This window comes from Balaenoptera physalus (genome assembly GCF_965194825.1).
Source record: "Balaenoptera physalus genome assembly, chromosome: 18".
In the NCBI taxonomy this organism is placed as follows: domain Eukaryota; kingdom Metazoa; phylum Chordata; class Mammalia; order Artiodactyla; family Balaenopteridae; genus Balaenoptera; species Balaenoptera physalus.
In genome coordinates, this window is record NC_138899.1 from 78,252,583 (window position 1) to 78,275,841 (window position 23,259).

At 43.5% G+C, this 23,259-nt stretch overlaps 1 protein-coding gene across 3 annotated transcripts in view; it reads right to left on the reverse strand.

Annotated features, from left to right (window-relative positions):
- The window catches only part of LOC309647806 (phospholipid-transporting ATPase IB), a 546,353-nt gene that overhangs the window by 426,478 nt on the left and 96,616 nt on the right, over positions 1 to 23,259 (reverse strand). The window lies entirely within an intron of this gene.

The following is a 23,259-nucleotide window of genomic DNA, read 5'->3' on the forward strand; positions in this document are numbered from 1 at the left end:
CCAATCTCAAGGGCCCCTAGCTTCTGACCCCCAACTGTAAAATGGACCCACACATTTATCACTTCTGCCTACTCAGGCACCATTAAAATAGTAGAAAACAGTGTAAAAATATACTGCCACGTTTTTAAAATCTAAGAGCGGGATTATCAGCTAAGGAGTGTCTCCCACCGCCCCCCCCCCACCCAAAATAGACTCCTTTCTGCTTCTGGCAAGAAGGACGTCTCCTTGGCTCTAAGATGCCTTCTGAGAATGAGCCATAGCAAAAGAGGGGCCTGGGACCTGAGGAAGGGCCCTGGGCTGAGAGGCAGGCAGCCTGACCTACCAGAGAAGACAGGTCAGCCCATTTTCAAGAGAGTAGAGGGTCACTGCATTCGTTGGGGTTCCCCCAGAGAACCAGAACCAACAGGATATATATGTATATGTATGGGCTCACACAAGTCCCAAGATCTGCACTCAGCAAGCTGCAGACCCTGGAGGGCCGACAGTGTAGTTCTAGCTCAGAGGCAGGAAAAAGACGACGTCCCAGCACGAAGCCTGTGAGGAAGGAACAGTTCCCTCTCACTCAGCCTTTTGTTCTATTCAGGCCCTTACCTGATTGGACGAGACCCACCCACACTGGGGACGGAAATCTGCTTTACTCGGTCCATGAATCGAATGTTAACCACATTCAAAATCACCCTCACAGAAACACCAGAATAATGTTTGACCAAATATCCATCAAGTTGACACATAAATTAACCATCACAGTCACCTATTAGGCAGGACTGACCTTGGAGAGCCTCCTGGAGAGGAAGGAGGTACCTGGGGACAAGGACACTCAGAGCAGCCAGTCTGGGGGCTCATCCCACCACAAGGACACTGGGGCTGGTGAGCACTGCTGTGAAACACCTCCTCCAGCTTATTAGTGCCGGGACCCGGCCCTGCCCCACCCACCAGAGGGCCCAGGACCCAGCCCCGCCCATCAGCCGCGAGCAGCCTCCACACGGCGGGGCCTGGCAACCAACCAGAAGAGGGGCCAGCTGCGCCCACCAGCACACCTACAGTAGTCAGCACCGCCACAGCAGAAGGGCCCATGCAGCCCACATAAAGGGTACCCCTAGAGCACACAGCTCTGGTGACCAGAGGGGAGTGTGCTGCTGGCACCCACAGGACGTCTCCCACCTAAGGCCACTTCCCCAAGATCAGGAAACATAACCAACCTACCTAATACATAGGACTAAAAGCAGAGAATGAGGCAAAATGAGGTGACAGAGCAATATGTCCCCAACAAAGGAACAAGATAAAACCCCAGAACTAAGGGAAGTGGAGATAAGCAATCTCCCTGAGAAAGAGTTCAAGGTAATGACCATAAAGATGATCAAAGAACTCAGAAGAATGGATGAACAGAGTGCGAAGTTAGAAGTTTTTAACAAAGAGAAAACATAAAAAAGAACCAAACAGAGATAAAGAATACAATAACTGAAATGAAAACTACACTAGAAGGAGTCAACATATTAGATGATACAGAGGAATGGATCTGTGAACCGGAAGACAGAGCAGTGGAAAGCACTTAAGCTGAACAGAAAAAGGAGAAAAGAATTTTGTTTTTTTAATTTTGTTTTTTTAATTTTCATCTTATTGATTTATTTTTTGGCTGCATTGGGTCTTCGTTGCTGCACGTGGGCTTTCTCTAGTTGCAGTGAGCTGGGGCTACTCTTCATTGCGGTACGCAGGCTTCTCACTGTGGTGGCTTCTCTTGTTGTGGAGCACGGGGTCTAGATGCGTGGGCTCCTGTAGTTGTGGCTCGCGGGCTTCAGTAGTTGTGGCTCACGGGCTCTAGAGCGCAGGTTCAGTAGTTGTGGCGCATGCGTTTAGTTGCTCCGCAGCATGTGGGATCTTCCCGGACCAGGGCTCGAACCCATGTCCCTGCATTGGCAGGCAGATTCTTATCCACTGCGTCACCAGGAAAGCCCCAAGAAAAGAGCTTTTTAAGAAATGAGAAGAGTTTAAGAGACCTCCAGCACAACATCAAGCATAGTAACATTCTCGTTACAGGAGTCCCAGAGGAGAAGAGAGAAAGAACATATTTGAAGACATAACAGCTGAAAATTTCCCCAACCTGAGAAAAAAAACAGACATCCAAGTCCAGGAAGCAAAGAGTCCCAAACAGGATCAACCCAAAGAGGACCTCACCAAGAAACACTGTAATTAAAACGAGGCAAAAATTAAAGATAAAGAGAATATTAAAAGCAGCAAGGGAAAAGCAACAAGTTACATACAAGGGAACTCCCACAAGGCTATCAGCTGACTTTTTAAGCAGAAACCCTGCAGGCCAGAAGGGGGCGACACGACATACTTAAAGTGATGAAATGGAAAAACCTACAACCAAGACTACTCTACCCAGCAAGGCTTCATTCAGATTTGAGAGAGAAATCAGAAGTTTTACAGACAAGCAAAAGCTAAAGGAGTTCAGCATCACCAAACTAACTTTATAAGAAACGTTAAAAGGAACTTCTCTGAGTGGAAAAGGCCACAACTAGAACTTTGAAAGTTACAAAAGAAAAAATACCATTGGTAAAAGCAAATATACAGTAAAGGTAGCAAATCAACCATATATAAAGCTAGGAGGGTTAAAAACAAAAGTAGTAATATCTATATCCACAATAATTATGCACAAAAAGACGTAAAATATGACGTCAAAAACAGTACACCTTAAACAGTATTATACGTCAATTATATCTCAGTAAAGCTGCAAGGAAAAATAAATAAAAACACTTTTAAGAATAATAAAACATAACAAGAGGTTGCAAAATATAAATACAGTGTTCTCATGGAAAAAATAAGAATTGATATATAAAAAAAAAAAAGTTCCAGTAGAAAAATGAGACAGGAAAAATAAGTTATACTAGAAAGGAGACAAACATGATATACTACTTCACTAATTCATCCTGAAGTAAATAAGTTAAATCTTCACCTATAAGAGAATTCAGAGAGATCTCTTCTAAACCTAACTTAGAAATACAGTGGAAACCACCGAAAGAATTAAAAGCAGTGGTTGCCTTTGGTGGGACAGAACCAGAATGAGAGAGAGAGGGCTGGAAGCTACTGATTTTCATGATAAGCTTCCACAGTATTTGAACTTTTCACCACCCTCATGTATTATTTTAATACATATTCTAAATAAAAATTAACAGTATCAGATGTAACTGTCAAGGGGCCATCAGTTCTTGGATGTTTAGCTAATTTCAAGAATGGTTGTACATAAGGAGCTGTTTATTAGAACATGAAATTAGGCTGAAGACCTAGTTTATTCGTATACTACTTCCCACCACAAAATGAGGTAGCTACACTCATATCTGATAGTAACCCCTACAATCACCTCCTTCTGCCAGCAGCAGCTGGGCCCCGGGTCACGGATAAAAGGAAGGGGATTTTAACCTGCCCTCCATGAGTCTAACGAGAAGCAGACGTCAGCCTGGCACCCAGAGTACAAAGCGTTTACACGCTCGTTGCTTTGAGAGCAGTCTGGCTTTCAGGACGCGAGTCTTCGCCCTGTAACTCAGCCCACGGGAGAAATGAGAGTAAAGTTCCTCCCCCTTAAATGGACGTCACTTGATTCTGTAGCGTATTTAGCTCTTATCCAGTTCTCTTGCTTCCTTTTCATCCTCTGCTAAATTCCTAGAACATCTTTCTTCTTCTCATCAAACCACATCCTTCTCTTCTGAGCCAACAGCCCAAGGGGTCACCTTCTCTGCAAGCTTTTCTCTATTCACGTCTACCCAGCGCACAATCATTTCAACTGCGTGTGTGAGTGTGAGTGTGGGCGGGGGTGAGGGGTAAGGGGAAGGGAAGCAGGGAAAGCAATTCTCTCTCCTCTGACCAGTGAGCTCTAGGTTGGCCACATCAAATAAGTATTCCCTTAACCCCCTGCGCTTGCCTTGCAGGTGGAGAGCCCAGAGCACACCTCAGACCAGCAGCACAGCGCCCTCTGCTGGCCGGTCGTCACCGCAGTGTTTCTGCCAGGTAGACCTCACTGTCCCATCCAGTCTGAGCCAGACCACGGCCCTCAGTCGTTCTCCAACAGAAGCTTCAATTCACCCCATGTTCAAAGGGTTCAAATCCGGGGGGGGGCGGGGGGGGGACAAAACGCGCCAACCAGGAAGCTTGAGCTGTGAGCTCAGATCAAGGTCCGCACAACATGAAACTGTGTTAGAACGTGGCTACAGGAAGCAGGAAAGTGATGGCAAGAAATAAAAATACAGTGGGACGCACATATGGCCACCTTACCTTTGATAAAGGAGGCAAGGATATACAATGGAGAAAAGACAACCTCTTCAATAAATGGTGCTGGGAAAACTGGACAGCTACATGTAAAAGAATGAAATTAGAACACTCCCTAACACCATACACAAAAATAAACTCACAATGGATTAAAGATCTAAATGTAAGGCCAGACACTATCAAACTCTTAGAGGAAAACATAGGCAGAACACTGTGACATAAATCACAGCAAGATCCTTTCTGATCCACCTCCTAGAGAAATGGAAATAAAAACAAAAATAAACAAATGGGATCTAATGAAACTTCAAAGCTTTTGCACAGCAAAGGAAACCATAAACAAGATGAAAAGACAACTCTCAGAATGGGAGAAAATATTTGCAAATGAAGCAACTGACAAAGGATTAATCTCCAAAATATACAAGCAGCTCAGGCAGTTCAATATCAAAAAAAACAAACAACCCAATCCAAAAATGGGCAGAAGACCTAAATAGACCTTTCTCCAAAGAAGGTATATAGACTGCCAACAAACACATGAAAGGATGCTCAACATCACTAATCATTAGAGAAATGCAAATCAAAACTACAGTGAGGTATCACCTCACACGGGTCAGAATGGCCATCATCAACAAGTCTACAAACAATAAATGCCGGAGAGGGTGTGCAGAAAAGGGAAGCCTCTTGCACTGTTGGTGGGAATGTAAATTGATACAGCCACTATGGAGAACAGTGTGGAGGTTCCTTAAAAAACTAAAAATAGAACTACCATACGACCCAGCAATCCCACTACTGGGCATATACCCTGAGAAAACCATAATTCAAAAAGAGTCATGTACCACAATGTTCATTGCAGCTCTATTTACAATAGCCAGGACATGGAAGCAACCTAAGTGTCCATCAACAGATGAATGGATAAAGAAGATGTGGCACATATATACAATGGAATATTACTCAGCCATAAAAAGAAACGAAATTGAGTTATTTGTAGTTATAAATTTGAATATTACTTGAATACTATTTGAATATTTGAAATTTGAATATAAATTTGAATATTACTCAGCTATAAAAAGAAACGAAATTGAGTTATTTGTAGAGAATGGACTTGAGGATGGGGGAGGGGGAAGGGTAAGCTGTGAGAAAGAGAGTGGCATGGACATATATACACTACCAAATGTAAGATAGATAGCTAGTGGGAAGCAGCCGCATAGCACAGGGAGATCAGCTCGGTGCTTTGTGTCCACCTAGAGGGGTGGGATAGGGAGGGTGGGAGAGAGACAAAAGAGGGAGGAGATATGGGGATATATGTATATGTATAGTTGATCCACTGTGTTATAAAGCAGAAACTAACACACCATTGTAAAGCAATTATACTCCAATAAAGATGTTAAGAAAAAATAGGGTGGGAGACAAGGGACCCCAGCCTCCATCCTCGCTTCCAGGTCTCTCTCCCCCTCTCTCTCAGCCCTCCATCAACCTTTGCAAAAGCAAATCCCATCACTTCTTAAAACCAAGTCAAACCTCTTGTCAACATTTTCACCACTGGGCAATCCTGAGGTCATGAGACACTCTGGTCTTTTCTGAACTAAGAGGAGGTGGGAACCATCCTCCAGGGAGGAGGAGGAGGGTGACGACGGGACCATTCTCAGCTCCCCATTCCTGTTCCGTTTACCCAAATCCGATCCTTATAGTCCTTACGAACAACACGCCAGGACAGCCGGGCTCACAAGCTGTCGGGGAGGGAGATGCCAGCCAAGGGGAGAGCTGAGCAAACACCCAACTCGGGTCAGGAAGGGGGATCCTGCACGGATGGAGGTGACGCTGGGACAAGACGACAGTCATCTCAGGGACACCACCAAGCAAAGAGCCGCCAGGGGACATGAGGGGCGGGGGAGCTCACAAGTGAAGCCCAAGGACATCGCTGTGACAAAGGAAACCACCGGAGCATCACATTTACTCGCTGCTGGATGGATGTGGATGGAAAGCGTCCGAAAGAATAAATGGGAAAAGAGTGATGACTGTGTTTGCAAAGTTATAAAAATGTCAGAAGCTTCCATTCACTTTTTATCCTTCTGTTTTCAGTTTTTTAAACAGAGATGAAGGTCCTGTGACTATCAGAAAAGCAAAGCTCTTCTAAAAACCCACAGGTACCAGGGTCCCTGCCCCTCCAAAAGCGAAAACAAAGAAACAGAACACAGGCTGCGTCCCCTCTCTTCTCGCCTCTCGCCATACCTGCCTCCTCCCTCACCATCCCTGCCAAACCAGCCTCCATACCTTCTCTGCTGCGGCAGCGGTTGGGCTCCCAGGAAGCCTAATAAAACATTTATGCGTGTTTCAATCCTCTGCAGTGGCAGGAAGGTCAAAGCCCCCCCACCAGGCACAAAGCCCCCCTCGGAACAGCCTGCAGCACACACAGAAGTCACTGCGGCCAATCCAGGCTGATCTCTCTACTTCACTGGGGGTTTTCGTTTCCCCAAAGGTTTAAAAAACACTAACACGTGTTACTCAAGCAAAGCCCAGCGGGCCCTCCACTGCGGCGCAGTGACCCACATGTGGCTCCCTGGGTTCTCTGGGCCACAGCAGGGGTCAGCTCCCTCCCCCAACCACCAGGTCGCTGCTCCTGTCCCTCCCCCCTCCTCTAACCATCCCCCCACCAGCCTCGCTCCTTCCCTCTGAAGCTGTGCCCCTCCCCCTGCTGTGGGGAAAACAGGACTTGATTCACCTTGACCCCCAGCTCACTAGCTGCTCCTTGGGCCTCAGCCCTTCCCATCCTCTTAGGAAGGGATGGTTCTCCTGTCCACGTCCAAGTCCACGGGCTGCCCCTTAACCCCAGGCACCTCCACCAGGCTCTTGTACCATCTGACGGCCCAATATCTCAGCCTTCCCCCCGCCCCTTCACTGCTGACCCCTCAACCTTTAAACATGCTCACGACTCTTCCAGGCAAGATTTTTTTTTTAAAGGATTTTTTTTTTTTTAACTTCGGGTTTATTTATTTATTTATTTATGGCTGTGTTGGGTCTCCGTTTCTGTGTGAGGGCTTTCTCTAGTTGTGGCAAGCGGGGGCCACTCTTCATCGCGGTGCGCGGGCCTCTCACTATCGCGGCCTCTCTTGTTGCGGAGCACAGGCTCCAGACGCGCAGGCTCAGTAGTTGTGGCTCACGGGCCTAGTTGCTGCGCAGCATGTGGGATCTTCCCAGACCAGGGCTCAAATCCGTGTCCTCTGCATTGGCAGGCAGATTCTCAACCACTGCGCCACCAGGGAAGCCCAAGATCTAATTTTACATAAAATCACGCCCAAGCTTCTCCCCTTCATCAGCCTCTCTCTCTTCATCGACTTATCTCTGGGGAAGGGTCCCTACCCACCTCCCTCCTCAAAGGGTCGTCCTTGGCATCTGTACCCTCCTCCCTGGGTACCATGTCCCCTCCTTCGCTGAGGGGCCCTTAAACAGGACCCTCTTGTTCAACATCCCCAAGCGCCTTGTCCGCTCACTTCCGTATCTCAAATCGCCACCAGTGTGTGCACGGTCACCAAATCCACCTCCAGCCTTGACCTCTACCACAAGCCCTCCCTGGGCCAATATCTTAACCTCTGGATACACCTGCCTGCCCATCCCAGACTTGCAAGGTCAGTGTGGTCCAAACCGATGGCTCCGCCTCCCGTTTCCCATTTGGTTAGTGATTCTATGATGGGTGCCAGCAAACACGCCCAGGAGTCCAGAAAAAAGCAAGCAAAAATAGGAGATGAAACAAGTGACAACAGAGAGGTCAAGCGCCCCCAGTGAACAGAAGAAGGGGGTGGAATTCTGCGGGGATTCTGTTACTTAGAAAAACTAAGAACAAGTTCACGAGCAACAACACAAAAGTGAACAAAAAGAAAGCAAAGGCTGTACAATTACATCAAAATCAAGTCTACGGCCAAAACAATGAATAAGCATAAGGCCAAAATACCAATTGGAGCCATGTCACCAGCAGCATGGTAAAGTCTATGTATTAAGTGACACAGCACAAAGCATGCCAAGCAAAAATCAGGAGCGAGTTGACCCAAAAATCTGTGATAGTCTGGTAATAGCATTAGTCTCCTAACTGGATGGGTGAGAACATAGAGGAATGTAATGTAAAACTCTGGAGCCTACAGAGAATCTATTTCCTCCCAAATGCAGAGGGAGACCTGAGCAAATCTCTCACTCCTAGTCGCAAGGAACGAAGCAACAGGGAATCCATGACACATTCACAGACCACCTGCAACACCTGCCAACGGGCAAGAGAAACAGGTCCCGCTTGCCTCAGGCACTAAGGACGGCAGGCGTGGGAGCTGCAACAGGAACTGGTCAACAGGTCAACTGAACCTGTTCCCCCAAGCCAGGCCACGGGCTCAGGATACGGTCACCACAGGATTTCACAGCCAGAACAGACCTTGAAAGATCTACTTCGAGCCCCTCATTTTACACAAGAGGAAACCTACGCCCAGAAGACAGGATGCTATGGCCAAATACAGCTGCACAGGTGCAGGAGAAGATGCAGCCCACGGTCAAGGGCAGCTTGAGACCCAGGACAATGGTCGAGGGGCAGCTTGCATCCGGTGTGTCACAGACCCAGAGAAGATTGCATTTTAATAGTCCCCTCCTCTATGTGGCAAAATTACATTCAGTAACAATCAGGAAACTAAAACATATAAAATTGACCAGGAAACAGCAAACACTGCCTTTGTTGAGTTTTATCTAATCATGCCAATAAATACCAAAATTATAGTACAAGAAAAAGCACAACTATCTATTCAATCATTTTTATATTTACATAACAGCTTGAATTTTGATCCTTTGGTTATAGGCTGCTACAACATTTACGTCAATAATTGTCAAGTAACTCATAGGTGAAATTTAACAAAACCAAAACATCTGTAAAAAATATAAATTAGACAACTACTGAATCATACCACTAATGTTAGCTTTTTATTTTCTGGATTTGGTCTCCAATTGGCAAACAATGAATAATTATGAAAATGTTTCAATTTTAAAGATTTTTATTAAATCTAGTCTGTGTGCACTGGGGGCCAGAGGGTTACCTGGCACTGCTCCTAATTAATTCCCATGTCGAATATAACATGTATTTAAAAGCAATAAAAATGCACTAGTTTGAAGCATGTATGTGTATATATTTTACTGCCGACACTGCAGACCAACGCTGGTGCACAAGAACAAGGTACAGCGGACAGACTTTTAGTCGGTTTTACTGTCTGCACCTCGGGCAGATGGCTCCTTGGTCCTCCACAAACTGTGGGGTTCGGGTGAGTTACGTAGCTTTATCTTGCAGGTTTCCTCACCTGTGAATTGGGGATTCCAGCTCCACCTCGCCCACACCTCCCTTCCGGCCTCTCCTTAGGGGTGCAGGCTCAGATGTGGGAGCCTGGCCCCCTCACCTGGGTGCAGTCGGTACCGCAAGGTGAGCCTAAGAGAAAGGTGCCGTGGTAGTGAAAGTTACACACGGCACGACCCGGGAAGAACACACCAGAAGGCTGCTCTGAGTCTTCCGCTCCTGGAATACCTCTTCTGAGAGGCTGAGGGTGGGAGCCAGAAAGCAGAGGGGAACTAGCTGATCCAGGCCTGGATAACACCTGTGGCCCCTAAGTCATCCCCTGCACCCAAACCGACCCAAAAAACTAAAGCAAAATGGGAAAAGAGACAAGTCACCAATGCCTTGCTTTTCCATCATATCCCCAACGGCAGCTCAGTGACTGGTGTGTACCAGAGGCTAAAAATAAATATGTCAAATGAACACATTTTAAACTTCAGCTGATAGAAATGACTAAGGATGCCAGCTATCACATTAAATCCCAAAGGTACCTGCATTTGAGGACAGACGTCAATCTGTTAAGTCTGAAGAACTGACATTAAAAGCATTTAACTCAGCGTCCCCCTTTCAGGGGTACTTTGTATATAAAAGCAAAACATCAAAAGCACACAAAACATAAGTTTTTGAGGCTTAAGTAACTGCTTTGGGGGTTTGGTTCTGTTCTATAAGCAATTAAGTAGGAAGGGAAATCTTAGAACAACATGTGAAACCAATTCCTATTTTCTGTTCACTTCTGACCTTCACCTGTGGAAGAAAGTCATTCAGCAAAGCCTTTCTGCTTCCGACTGGCCAGGAACGGTGGTGGGTGCCGGGGAGATGGCTAGATAAAGCAGACAGACTTCACCATCAAGGATGATACAGCAGAGCTGGGGGGTCAGGCATAAAAATAGATGTGATACAACCCAACCGGCTAAGTCCCCAACAGAAATGTCAGTGCAGTGCTGCGGGGCTGGGAGTGGGCTAGACTGCCAAGGGGGTGGGAGACGTGAGACAAGAAGGGCACTCTTCTTAAGAGATGTGGGACCCTCCTGTGTAAACCATAATGGAAAAGTATATATACATGTATAACTGAGTCACTTTGCTGTACGGCAGAAATTAACACATTGTAAATCAACTATACTTCAATAATGTATTTTTAAAAAGAGAGATGTGAGACCCAAATCTTAAAAGACCGAAAGGCTTTAGCAAGGAAGGAGGAAGCACTCCAGGGAAAGCGCGTGATTAAAGGCCCAGGGAGCACCTCGCTGCAGCCAGAACACAGGATGAGAAGGAACGGGGTGATGGACCGGGAATCCAAGGGTAGAATGAGCACAGCCTTGCATACCTTACTGAAGACAAAACACAAGTAGCAATGGTCCCTGGACAAAGAATCCCAGAGCCTTCACTGTTCTAGAACAATAACCCCCTGGAAGGGAAATGGTTGAGGGGTAGGGGTCACCATAACAAGTGGAGAAAGAGAGCCTGAACCAGGGCAGGAGAAACCACCTGCTTGACAAGGCAGGTCTGCTTAAAGCCCATGCCCAATCCCTCCAAGCCTCTTCCCCAGCCTTCAACTCACCATCCTGGTCCAGGAATATCCCAACTTTCCCAGGACCATCAGGGGAAAATGGGTAAAGTCGACGGGAGAAATAGGGAAGAAAAAAAATCATTTGAGTTTCCTTTAAACTTTTATACCTATTTTGAAAAATGGTGCTTTTTTGTACCATGGTACACAGCAAGACGTAAGATCAAGCACAGAAGAATCAAAGGATGGAGACACCATAAAAACAATGACAGCTTGATAGAGTCCTGAAACTCCCTACAACGGTGGAGAATTACTATTTCAAAGGGCAGCAAGAAGATTACATGAGGCGTCTGGAGTAGACAGATTCAGAGAGACAGGAAATAGAACAGTGGGGGTCAGGGGGAGGGTGGGTGGGTAGGTTAGAGGGATAGAAAGTCTTAGTTTGGGAAGATGAAGAGTCCTGGAGAGTGTTTGCACCATGACGTGAGCGTACTTGACCCTACTGAACCGTATACTTAAAATAATGAGGATGGTAAATTTTATGTCACGTGTATTTAGCACAATTAAAAAGAAAAAAGGGAAAGAAAAAAGCGATAGGCCTACACATGACATATTATGAAGGACCGGAGAGGCAATATCCACGGTTCACCACGTTCTGGACATTTTCACATTTGGAGCCTCATTTAACATCACAAGCAACCTTCAAGGAAATGTGCTTCCCATCTGACAAATGAGGAAATGCAGCCTCAGGGAAATTACTGGCACAGGTCATTCAGCCAGAAATCAGGAGAGCCAAGACCTATAGACCAGATTTGCTTCGCCCATTTTACTTCACTTTGATTGCCTTCCCTCCTCTGGCTATTCAAAAAAAAACAGAAACAAAAAAGTTTACACTGCTAGTTTTTTCTGTTACTATTTTTCCAATAAGTACTTAGTAATTTAAAATTCTCTGTGATAACCTCAGGCAAACACTAGAATTAAATCTTAAAAATCAGGTTTAAGCAAAACGAAAATGTTTGTGTTTGTTCCTTACATCCACTCAGCCTACTCAATGTGCACATTATTTTTTAATCTCTACTAACACAACACCAAACCTGGTTTTTTTTGTTGTTGTTTTTTTAACTCAAGTGATTATATACAAAGTTTAGTGGAAAGTTATTGCCAAACATACTATCTAAAATGCAAATGACGGGAACATCAAAATTCATAAGGCACTCAGCCAGGCACTGTTTACAGTGTTTTCTGCATATTAATTCACTAATTATGCATATTAATTAATTAATCCTCACAATAATCCCGTGACATACGCACTGCAGGACGGGTGACAATAAGGACCACCTTCAACAAAATCACCACGTGCTAGTTTCCAACAGAAATCAGAGCCCCACCCCAGACCAAATAAACAGATTTTTCTTATACAATGTAAGGTTTTTTTTTAAAATGATCTACATATCCTGGTCTCCCCAACCATGCGACAGGAAATGGGGAGCACGATATGGCCTGTGGAGTGCAAGCGTGAAGTGACCATCGGCACTGAAGCTGTTTTGCAAAGATTCCACAAAAATGCACTTGATCATTTATGGGCTACATCAACCTGGCAGAAAGGTTTTAGAGACAATTCACTTTTTTTTTTTTTTTTAATTTTACTGAAGTATACTTGATTTACAATGTTAGTTTCTGCTGAACAGCAAAGTGATTCAGTTATACATATATGTTGATATATTCTTTTTCATATTCTTTTCTATTATGGTTTGTCATAGGATATTGAATACAGTTCTCTGTGCTGTACAGTAGGACCTTGTTGTTTATCCATTCTATATAGAATAGTTTGCATCTGCTAACCCCAAACTCCCAATCCATCTCTCCCCGATCCCCTGCCCCCTCACAGTCAGCAACTATCTTCAAAGTCTTACTAAGCAGAGAACACATCTCAGACGTTACAACAAAGCTCTATCACTCAACTACTGCTCTATTCATTACGTTATAAACATTATTATTCCACGGACATATGTGGACTGATTTTTAGGCCGTTCTAATTTTTTAAATACCCGATGTATTTCAAAAAGTAAACAGCATATGAGTTTCTCAAAAAGCCTAGACATTCTTACTGTATTCATATTTTCTAATTGTAGTATCTCAAAATATCAAAATTCATGAGGTCCCTTAGCCCAACAGTTCAAAAGAACATGCGATGCATAACTGATTTATCTTCAGCTGCTAGGTGAGAAAACATATTTGGCTGTGAAGAACATTAATATCTGTGATCTATTTATATAGAAAGTATTATGATTTAAAACCTAACTGAGCTAACTTTCTTATAAAGCAATCCACTATTCCTAAATCCTTAAACATCATGGGTTGGTTTCCATAAAACACTTATTTTAGTCCATAGCAAACACCAGCACTGTATTAAAAACAGCTTCTTGTCTAGGTAAGCGTATGACATGTGAAAAAAATTTTTGCAGCCCTGTATTGTGCCCATGAACCATCCAAAGGAAGTTACTATCAAATAGACCGCAAATCTCAAAATACATGGTCCTCAGAAACTGGAATTAGAAACATGAAAAAATGGTCAGTAATTGATGAACAACATGAAGCATTCTCAACATGCCCTCAGAGTTTAATATGAGCATGTAGTTTTGGAGTTTTCAGGTACAGTTTTAAGGGCAAAAATATCATAGATAACTCCTCCAACCCTCAATGGAGACAAATGTTCCTTTGTAGGCAAATGAATTGTAAGCATTAAGTGAGCGTTTCGGGCGTGCATGTGTGTGTGTGTATGTATGTATGTGTGTACGTGTGTGTGTGCACGTGTGCGCATGCATTTACACAGAATGGAGGAAGGAGATTGGTAAAGACATCAGAAGCAATCTCCCATGATGTTTTCTTTGGCCTTGGAGTTTCCCAACTTCATAATATTGACAATACTGGGCTTATAAACATGGTTGACCCATGTCAAGACCTCCATACAGAGAATAACTATATATATACATGCACACACACTCTCCTGTCCTTAAAATTATTTCTCCTGCAACATCTAAGGAAACATAGTGAACAAAACTTTACTGAAATCCTAGTGGCAGCTGGCCAGCAAAACAGTAACACTGAGAGAAGTCAATGTTTCTGTTTGCCCCTTTGCCACAGTCATTTACGAGGTAATTCAATTTATTCTGATCTATCAACCCTAGAATGATTAATGATTTGTAAAGGTAACATGAAACATTAACAGGAGGCAGTTTTAAAAGAGATGAAATACTGGGGAAGTAAGTATGACACTACTCAGCCAATAGCCTTAGTGTTTTCAAATAAAGAGCTCTATTTTTAAATTGTCAGAGCTTGGTAACACATTTCATATGCTAGACAATACTTTTGAAACCTCCACTCTTTACAGGAGCAGAAATAAAGGAGTCATTTTTTGATTGGATAATTTAAGGAATATTCCTTTATATAACTGCATCAGCCAGAAGGGTCCCGGAAACAAAGTAACGCTGTCACCTGCCCCTTTAAAAGCCTTCCTCTCTGCAGCTAACTCACCTCCAGGAGCCTGGCTTTTCTCGGCACCTCAGGCATCATCCGCATCACTTCTGGAAAGGCACACACACAGCTGGTAGACCTTCTGCCCTTCGCACGTGCCTCCCCCATGCCTGGGTGCCTCCCCCGTGCCTGGATGCCCTCCCGACGTGAGCCACTACTCACCTCCAACCCAGCTCACTGGTCACCTACCGTCAGCTTCACCCACTCTGCCGCTGGCCTGCCCTGCAGAGCCATGACCCACGCCCAGCCCCAGAGCATCACTCTTGACAGTCGGGGGCTGACGTGCTTCCCGAGCACAGACCAGCGCAGGCTTGGAAACGGTGCTCCAGCCTCCTTACTGTCATGGGTCTCAGTGCTGCTGAGGCCTAAGGTCAAGGTCAGACTGGGTCGGACCAGACAGGTTTTCTCCAAGGAAAAGAATCTAGAGCAGGTGCTTCCACCCTGGGGTGTAGGAGAAAGGTTTCAGAGCTTATATGTACATGCACCTCCAAAAAGTTAGCTTTACTGAATGCCCCAAGACCCTCTGTAACACAGCTGAAGGAGAAGCTCCCTAACAGTGGGGGTCGGGGGATGCTGTGGACTGAACTGTGTCCCCTGAAAATCCCTATGTCGAAGCCCTAACCCCACCCCCATCCCCCGTGACGGTATTGGAGACGGGGCCTTTGGGAGGTGATTAAGCTGAGATGGGGTCATGAGGGTGGGGCCCCCATGATGGCATTAGTGCCCTCACAAGAAGGGACACCACACAGCTTGGTCTCTCCCTCTCTCTCTCTCCTCACCATGCGTGAAGGTGGCAGTCTGCAAGCCAGGAAGAGGGTCCTCACCAGAACTTGACCATGCTGGCACCCTCATCTTGGACTTCCAGCCTCTAGACTGTGAGAAAATGCATCTCTGTTGTTTAAACCCCCAGTCTATGGTATTTTGTCTGGCAGCTTAAGTGACTAAGGGAGCAACAGAGGTGCCCTCCCCTGGCCATTCTCTCGGCTTATTACTGCATGTTTCAGTGTCTGCGTCCAGCTAGGTGCACTTGTCATTAACTTATCAACTAGACTAACTCTCCCAAAAAGAACAAGTGGCTTCAGAATCATGCAATGGGCTTCCCTGGTGGCACAGTGGATATGAATCCGGCTGCCAATGCAGGGGACACGAGTTCGAGCCCTGGTCCGGGAAGATCCCACATGCCGCGGAGCAACTAAGCCCGTGCGCCACAACTACTGAGCCTGTGCTCTAGAGCCCGCGTGCCACAACTACTGAGCCCATGAGCGACAACTACTGAAGCCCGCATGCCTAGAGCCCGTGCTCCGCAACAAGAGAAGCCACCGCAATGAGAAGCCCACGCACCACAACGAAGAGTAGCCCCCGCACCACAACGAAGAGTAGCCCCCGCTCACCGCAACTAGAGAAAGCCTGCTCGCAGCAAAGAAGACCTAACGCAGCAGCCAAAAAAAAAAGAAGAATCATGCAATGAAGGAAAACGCAGATTGAAAATAATAAACTAATGACAAGCAAATAAACAGTACAATTGGCACCTTTAGGAAATAAAAGCTCTTCAAAAGCATTTTTCCGGGTTAAATATTAGGATAATTTAATTAAATCTGATAAATCAGCTGAAAATATGCAGAAATCAAGAAAGTTACCAACAATGTAGACTGACATCCATAATTCTTAACTGAGAATCTTGGTAAATACGTATTGGGTCTTCAGATAATGATAGTTAAATAGATATATATTCCAGGTTCATGGTAAAAAGTTTTACTGATGGGACATGTGATCAAAAAAGTCTGGAGACCACTGATGGGGCTGTAGAGCTTATGTGACAGAGCGAGGCCCTCTCCCCAGCTGTCAGCTTGTCTCAGGCAGGTCTGAAAGCCCCAGCCAGCCAAACCTCTCCAGGAGCCTATGGAGGACAAATACTGAAGATACAGAGAATAATCCCTCTGAAGGACCAATCACAACATCCCAAACTCAACCCCAAATCCTTTCCTAAATACATCTAATTAAAAAAATAGGTAAGGGTATCTAAAAGCCTACAGTGTGAGTTGTGAAGAGCTGGCGTTCATTTAGGAGAAAAGGGCAGATCAGCATTTAGATGATCAAAGCCAACCTCATGGATTTCAGGAAATTTCTCTGTAAAACCTCCCTCCCTCCCAACAATGGTCAGACCTCCCCCTTTTGTTCTCTCTAAGCATTGTCCCTCTTGAAAGGGTTGCTGATTAGCATTTCTGAGTAAGCTTCTGCTGTCTGTTGAGTGACTCAGCCAGAAGTAGCAGAATGAACACTTAGATGCTACTTTCTAGATAACTACACAAAAGCTCACATGACTGAACTCTGATGGCAGAATTTTCTGCAGCCCACGGTTCTACTTTTTCAACTTTGACACAACTAGATCGGACGTTTGCAAACAGACCCTAGTGTTGCCAGCTAAGGGGATGCTGTCTGCCCATCTGATCGGCACCGTGGATGTGTGAAGATACTGGTCCAGGCTCCCCTGACCACCCCCCCTTCAAACACACATCTGTCCCCAGTAAGGACCCAACATTGCCCAAAGCATCCAACAGAAAGACAAGAGTTGAGCATTTAGCTCCTACTCTCCCAGATACTTCTGGTTTTTAGTGTATTTTTACTTTGAGATAAGTTGATGCTCACAGAAGAGTCGCAAACATAGTACAGAGTTGCCATAAACCTTCACCCAGGCCCCCACAAAGTCAGTATCTCCTATCACCTTAGAATCACGATCAAAGCTAATTTAATGACATTGGCACAATACTACCCCAACTACAGAGTTCAAAGTTCACCAGTGTTACATATATACAGTGGAATACTACTCAGCCGTGAAAAAGAACAAAATAATGCCATTTGCAGCAACACAGTTGCAAGGAGACACTATCATACTAAGTGAAGTCAGTCAGAAAGAGAAAGACAAATATCATATGATATCACTTATATGTGGAATCTAAAATACGACACAAACGAACTTATCTACAAAGCAGAAGCAGACTCACAGACATATAGAACAGACTTGTGGTTGCCAAGGGGGAAGGGGGTGGCGGAGGGATGGATTGGGAGTTTGGGATCAGCAGATGCAAACTATTATGTAGAGAATGGATAAACAACAAGGTCCTACTGTATGTATAGCACAGGGAATTATATTCAATAACCATCATGGAAAAGAATATGAAAAAGAACGTATATATGTGTATAACTGAATCACTTTGCTGGACAGCAGAAATTAACACAACATTGTAAATCAACTATACTTCAATTTAAAAAATAAGTTCAGTGTTTCCTCCAATGTACCTTTTCTGTTCCAAGATCTGATTTAGAACTGATACTGCGTGTAGCTGTCACATCGCCCTAGTCGTCTCCAATTCTGGTTAATTTTAACTTGTGTTTTTCACAAATCCTGATGCTTAATTCTTTTTATCAGTAAGAGTCAGAAGCGCTCAAGTTCACAGAAGACAGACAGTAAGAGTTAAACAGAATCTGGGACTAAGGGAGGGGAAAATAAGTGACTGGCTAGAACTCAAACCTAACACCTTTGCCTGTTTTTATAAATGGGAACGGCACAGACATTTCTTTAGTCAAATTCAAAATCTGCACCAGATCTACCCATACAAGGGTCAACTTGATAAAGCAATCACCCGTCCAAGTCGGTTCTCCTAGACATTTGCTGTTTCCTTAGAAACATCAAATACAAAACTGGCTCAAGGCTGACATGCTTTTGTTTCTAAAAATACTACATTTCAAGAAAGCTCAAGCGTTTCATAGCTACCTGAAATAAACAGTGCCAAAGGCCCCCGATTTGAAGGCTTTTATCTGCAGAATACCTCAAAAGGTGCCTCCAGCGGTGCAAACCTGATAAGCGTTCTAATTACAAGCATCTTCTATGGCCTTACTTGCTACTGGCATGTATAAAAGTAAGGATTCTTGATGTGCTGTGACATTCATGTTCAGAAAATATAGGATAGGAGTGCTTGGTTTGGAGATTAACCAAGTATATGCCTAGAAATTAAAAACAGCTAATGCTAACTATGTGAAGAGATTATATGTTAATTAGCTTGACTGTAGTATTTCGCTATGTGTATCAAACCATCATGTTGTATGCCTTAAGAACATACAAGTTTTATTCAAAATATAAACAGATCAATAAAAAACAGCATAAATGGAAGAAAATCTTGAGGCCGTTTTAAAGTAGGTAAATGGAATGCTTTCAACATAATCAACTATTCTTGATAAGGATTTTATATACCTTTACCTTTGCCAAACTTGACAAGGATGACCGTCTCACAGGAGATCTATAAACCTTGGTTTTTAATACAACGATGTGTACGTGAATCAAAAGGAAGTTACGATTGTTACCAGTATCTTGGTATGGTTTCTCTGTTAAACTATAAGCACCTTAAGTGTGATGACCAGATCCTACCTAAATTCTGCAGCTTTAGCCATTTAGACAGAATCGCTCATCCTCGCAGCCCCCTCCATGATCTTAGATCTGGTACCATATACAACATTTACCACCGCTATTCGGGTACAAACTGCTTTTGAAGATGATTTTGTTCTCTTCACTCCTTAAAAGAAAAATATCCTCTTAGGCATCAGGATCCCAGCCTAATATTATGAAACTGTGATGCTATTAAACATACCACTCAGTGCTCAATTCTCCTTTCTATAAAGGCAAAATTCTATTCCAAACTTATCCTGACAAAATCAGCAAAATATTCATATGAAGCAATTTTCTCTTAAGGCAAACCAACTTTAAGCAATGCAATAGCTTGACAAAGCTCGAGTTATTGCTTTAATGAAGATTTTCGCCAGCTTAAACTCCCACCTGAAATGAATGACTCATTCAAAGCTGAGTGTCTGTAAACATTCCTAACTTGCTTTGAAGGCCTCATTTCAAATACTGGAGAAAACCGTTTGACAGCCTTGAAACTCACTGTTTTAAATGGCATGCTCGACAGTCACATAAAAAGACTGCACTTGCCTGATCTTGATGACATAAATATTGCCCATTCCTTTGATCAGGAAATCATTTCAAGGTATTTTCCGGAAGAAAAATTGTATAACTTGAAACATTTTTTAAAATTTAGATACAAAATTAATTATTCGCCACCAGGTTCCACTCAGTAGAAAGCTTTCTATAAGCTTTTAATATTTAACTTAAAATGCTTAAAGGGAAATGGTATCATTCATATGAAATGTCCAGAACAGGAAAATCTACAGAGATAGAAAGTAGATTAGTGGTTGCTTCAGGCCGGGGAGGAGGGGATGGGGAGATGTCAGCTAATGGGTACAGAGTTTCTTCTGGAAGTGATAAAATGTACAACCATCACCACAACTTTAGAACAACCTTGAATATACTAAAAGCCGCTGAACTGTATCCTTTAGATGGGTGAATTACATGGTATGTGAATTATTTCTCAATAAAGCTGTTAAATTTTAAAGGAGATGTGACTGTACACTTGAGAAAAAAGGAATCTCGTCAAGTAGACATATATACAATCTTTCATGTGTAGATGTAATAATTACACTGTAAAATCTACTCATTGCTGGATGATTGAAGACAGTTACTGTCTTCACAGTTAAGGTCCTAGAAGATCAATGCCTAGGAGAAAAAGACCATGTTCTATTTCTCTATGATTATGATAATCCAAATTCATTGGCTTCCATAATGGAAAACTTCAACATACCACAGCTTCAGATCAAACGCTGGTGTTATCTGCAGTGTCAAGAACAAGGTTTAGAGAGACATCCATTGACATGGCACAAACCCTCCCAGAATTTCAAGGAATTGCTTGGAATTTGAGTCACCATGTCTGGCATTCCCCTGGGGCTGCCAAAGCCACAGTCAACCCCGGCAGTGACCTTCTCACTCCCACTCGCCTGGTGGAGCCTCCTTCTTGGATGGACACAACAGTCCAAACGTTAACCCCGGACCATCCATCGCTGCCCTGAATTGTACCATGCTGCTGGCCCTCCCCAACCTCCCCAAACACCCAGCCACCACATCCCACCTTGGCAAACTCCAATCCCTTCCGTGAAGTCAAAACACCAGTTGCCCATGAAGGCAGTCACAGAGCAACTACTACCATCATGAGGTTCCAAGCCAGAGAGGGCCTCGGGTGGGGAAGGTAAGTGCGAGAGCTCGGTTCCAGGGAGGGCCAGCCTACGGAGGTGCAGGGCGTCAGATACACCAGACACCCCCCACTCCACAGATCAGCATGAGCCCCATCTGTCCCATGTGGTCCCTTCTTTTCAAAAGCCTCAGTTTAGACGCAAGCTATCTGGGATCAACACTCCATGCCCCAGCTTCCAGGCAAAACCATTAATGTTTTCACAAGAAAAACTATATTAAGAAAAATAAATCCTTTATCAACTCCCTTTTATGAAAATATTCCTTTGAGTAGCTTTATCAACTTTCAACAAACAGTCATGACCAAGACAAAAAGCCTTATTTTTTTAAAAAGTCAATATTTTATAAAACGATTTCAGCGATATTCAAGTACTTAAACAATATTGTCCAACATTTTGTAAAATCCTTAAACTATAAGCCAAGAAGCTTTAAAATCAATTCTTTAATGAACTATGAGTCACATTACCATTAGTAATTCCTAATTAAATATACAGTGGAGGTAAAGTGAATATTGGAAGACCATTTTCTAGAACAGCAGGCACCATACTTTAATTTCTTAGAGCCTATTCAGTATATTCTGAAACCTATGCTCACAGTATAAGCCATGAACTCAGAAACTGTATGAATTGTAAGATTTAACATATTTAACTAATTCAATTATACACTCACATACAAGGCTTTAAATGGAATGGTTTGTGTCTACCTACTTTATTCCTAGCCAACCCACGGTATACTCCCACTTAGCCCTCCCCCACCCCCAAAAAAGTACAAATGAAACTGTGTAACAGGCAGCCGCTGGAAATCTCTTTGATTAATAATAAAAATCAGTTTCAAAAGTCAATGTGAGTCTTCAGACATAGAGAACAAACTTATGGTTACCAAAAGGGAGGGGTGGGGGAGGGATAAATTAGTAGTGTTTTATACACTACTATATATAAAACAGATCCAACAAGGACCTACTGTACAGCACAGGGAACTATATTCAATATCTTGTAATAACCTATAATGGAAAAGAGTCTGAAAAAGGATTTATGTATACATGTGTGTATAACTGAATCACTTTGCTGTACACCGGAAACTAACACAACATTGTACATAAACTACACTCCAATAAAAAAATAAATAAATTTAAAAAATTTTAAAGTCAATGTGAGTCTTAATTACAGAACAGGTTGTGAGGCCCCACTACCAAGGCTTTTAAAAATCTTCACCTTCCATGGGAACTAGAAAATTCAGACAAAAAACAAAGACCCCTATTTCATTCTCCCAGCTTTAAGCATGCACAAATGGATACCAAAATTAATAGGAACTAAGCAAAAATACTACTTGAAAATATCTTAAGGTCAGACATGAGAAAGTCTAAGGAAATGGAACTATAATGTCAGTGCCGGATTGCAGATGGTTTAAGTATATTTCACAGAGTTGTGTATCCATCACCCCAGTGAAACCCCGTGTACATTACAGTCATTCCTCTTTTCCCAACCTACTCCTCAGCCCTAGAATCCACCAATCTTATGTCTCCATGGATTTGCCTCTTCTGGGTATTTCATATAAATACAATCATACAGGAGGCCTATTACTGGCTTCTCCTAACATAACGTGTTCAAAGTTAATTCATGTTGTAGAATTGCATTCTTTTTTGTGGCCAAATGATATTCCACTGTATGGATGTACCACAGTTTATTTACTCATTTGTCAGTCGACAGACATTTGGACTGTTTCCACTTTTTCCTACCATCATAATACTGCTAGGGACTTTTATACCAGTTTTTGTGCGGACATACGTCTTCATTTCTCTTGGGTATATACACCTCGAATTGTTGGATCGTATGTAACTTTACATTTAACCTCTTAAGAAACTGCCAAACTGTTTTCCAAAGCAGCTACACCATTTTTCATGCCCATCAGCAATGTAGGATGGTTCCCATTTCTCCACATCCTCGCCAGCACCTGCTACTGTCTTTTTGATTAGAGTTATCCTAGTGGGTGAAGCGGGAACTCATGCTTGAGGCTCTGTATCTTAAACCAAGCCCACTCATCCTTGAATTCGGTCTCAGCTATTCTTCCAAGCTACACGCTTAAGTATTAAATAGGCCCCCAACGGTCATTCTTAAAACCCAAAATACAGCCAGGATAATGTAACACTCTTTTAATAAATGAAAGTGTCACTTCTGCATAGTATATGCACCATTATTTTATCCCAAATCCTATCAAGCTACAATAATGTCCAACAGCCAGGCCTTTCTGAATAAAGATGTCAGGCTAAGCTCAAGTGCTAAGGCTGCAGAGGAACACTTAACACATAACAAAGCTTTAGTCGGCGCTTTCACAAAGGAGCCCTGGCCTGGAACTCAGGTTTGTCAATAATCTGTACGTAACCTGACCAATCACTTACCTTCTCTACACCTGAGCATGGTGTTCTGAGCCACTCACAGAACTACATCCTCTGAAGTCACTCCCAGAGATAAAGTTGTCTAAGCCTGA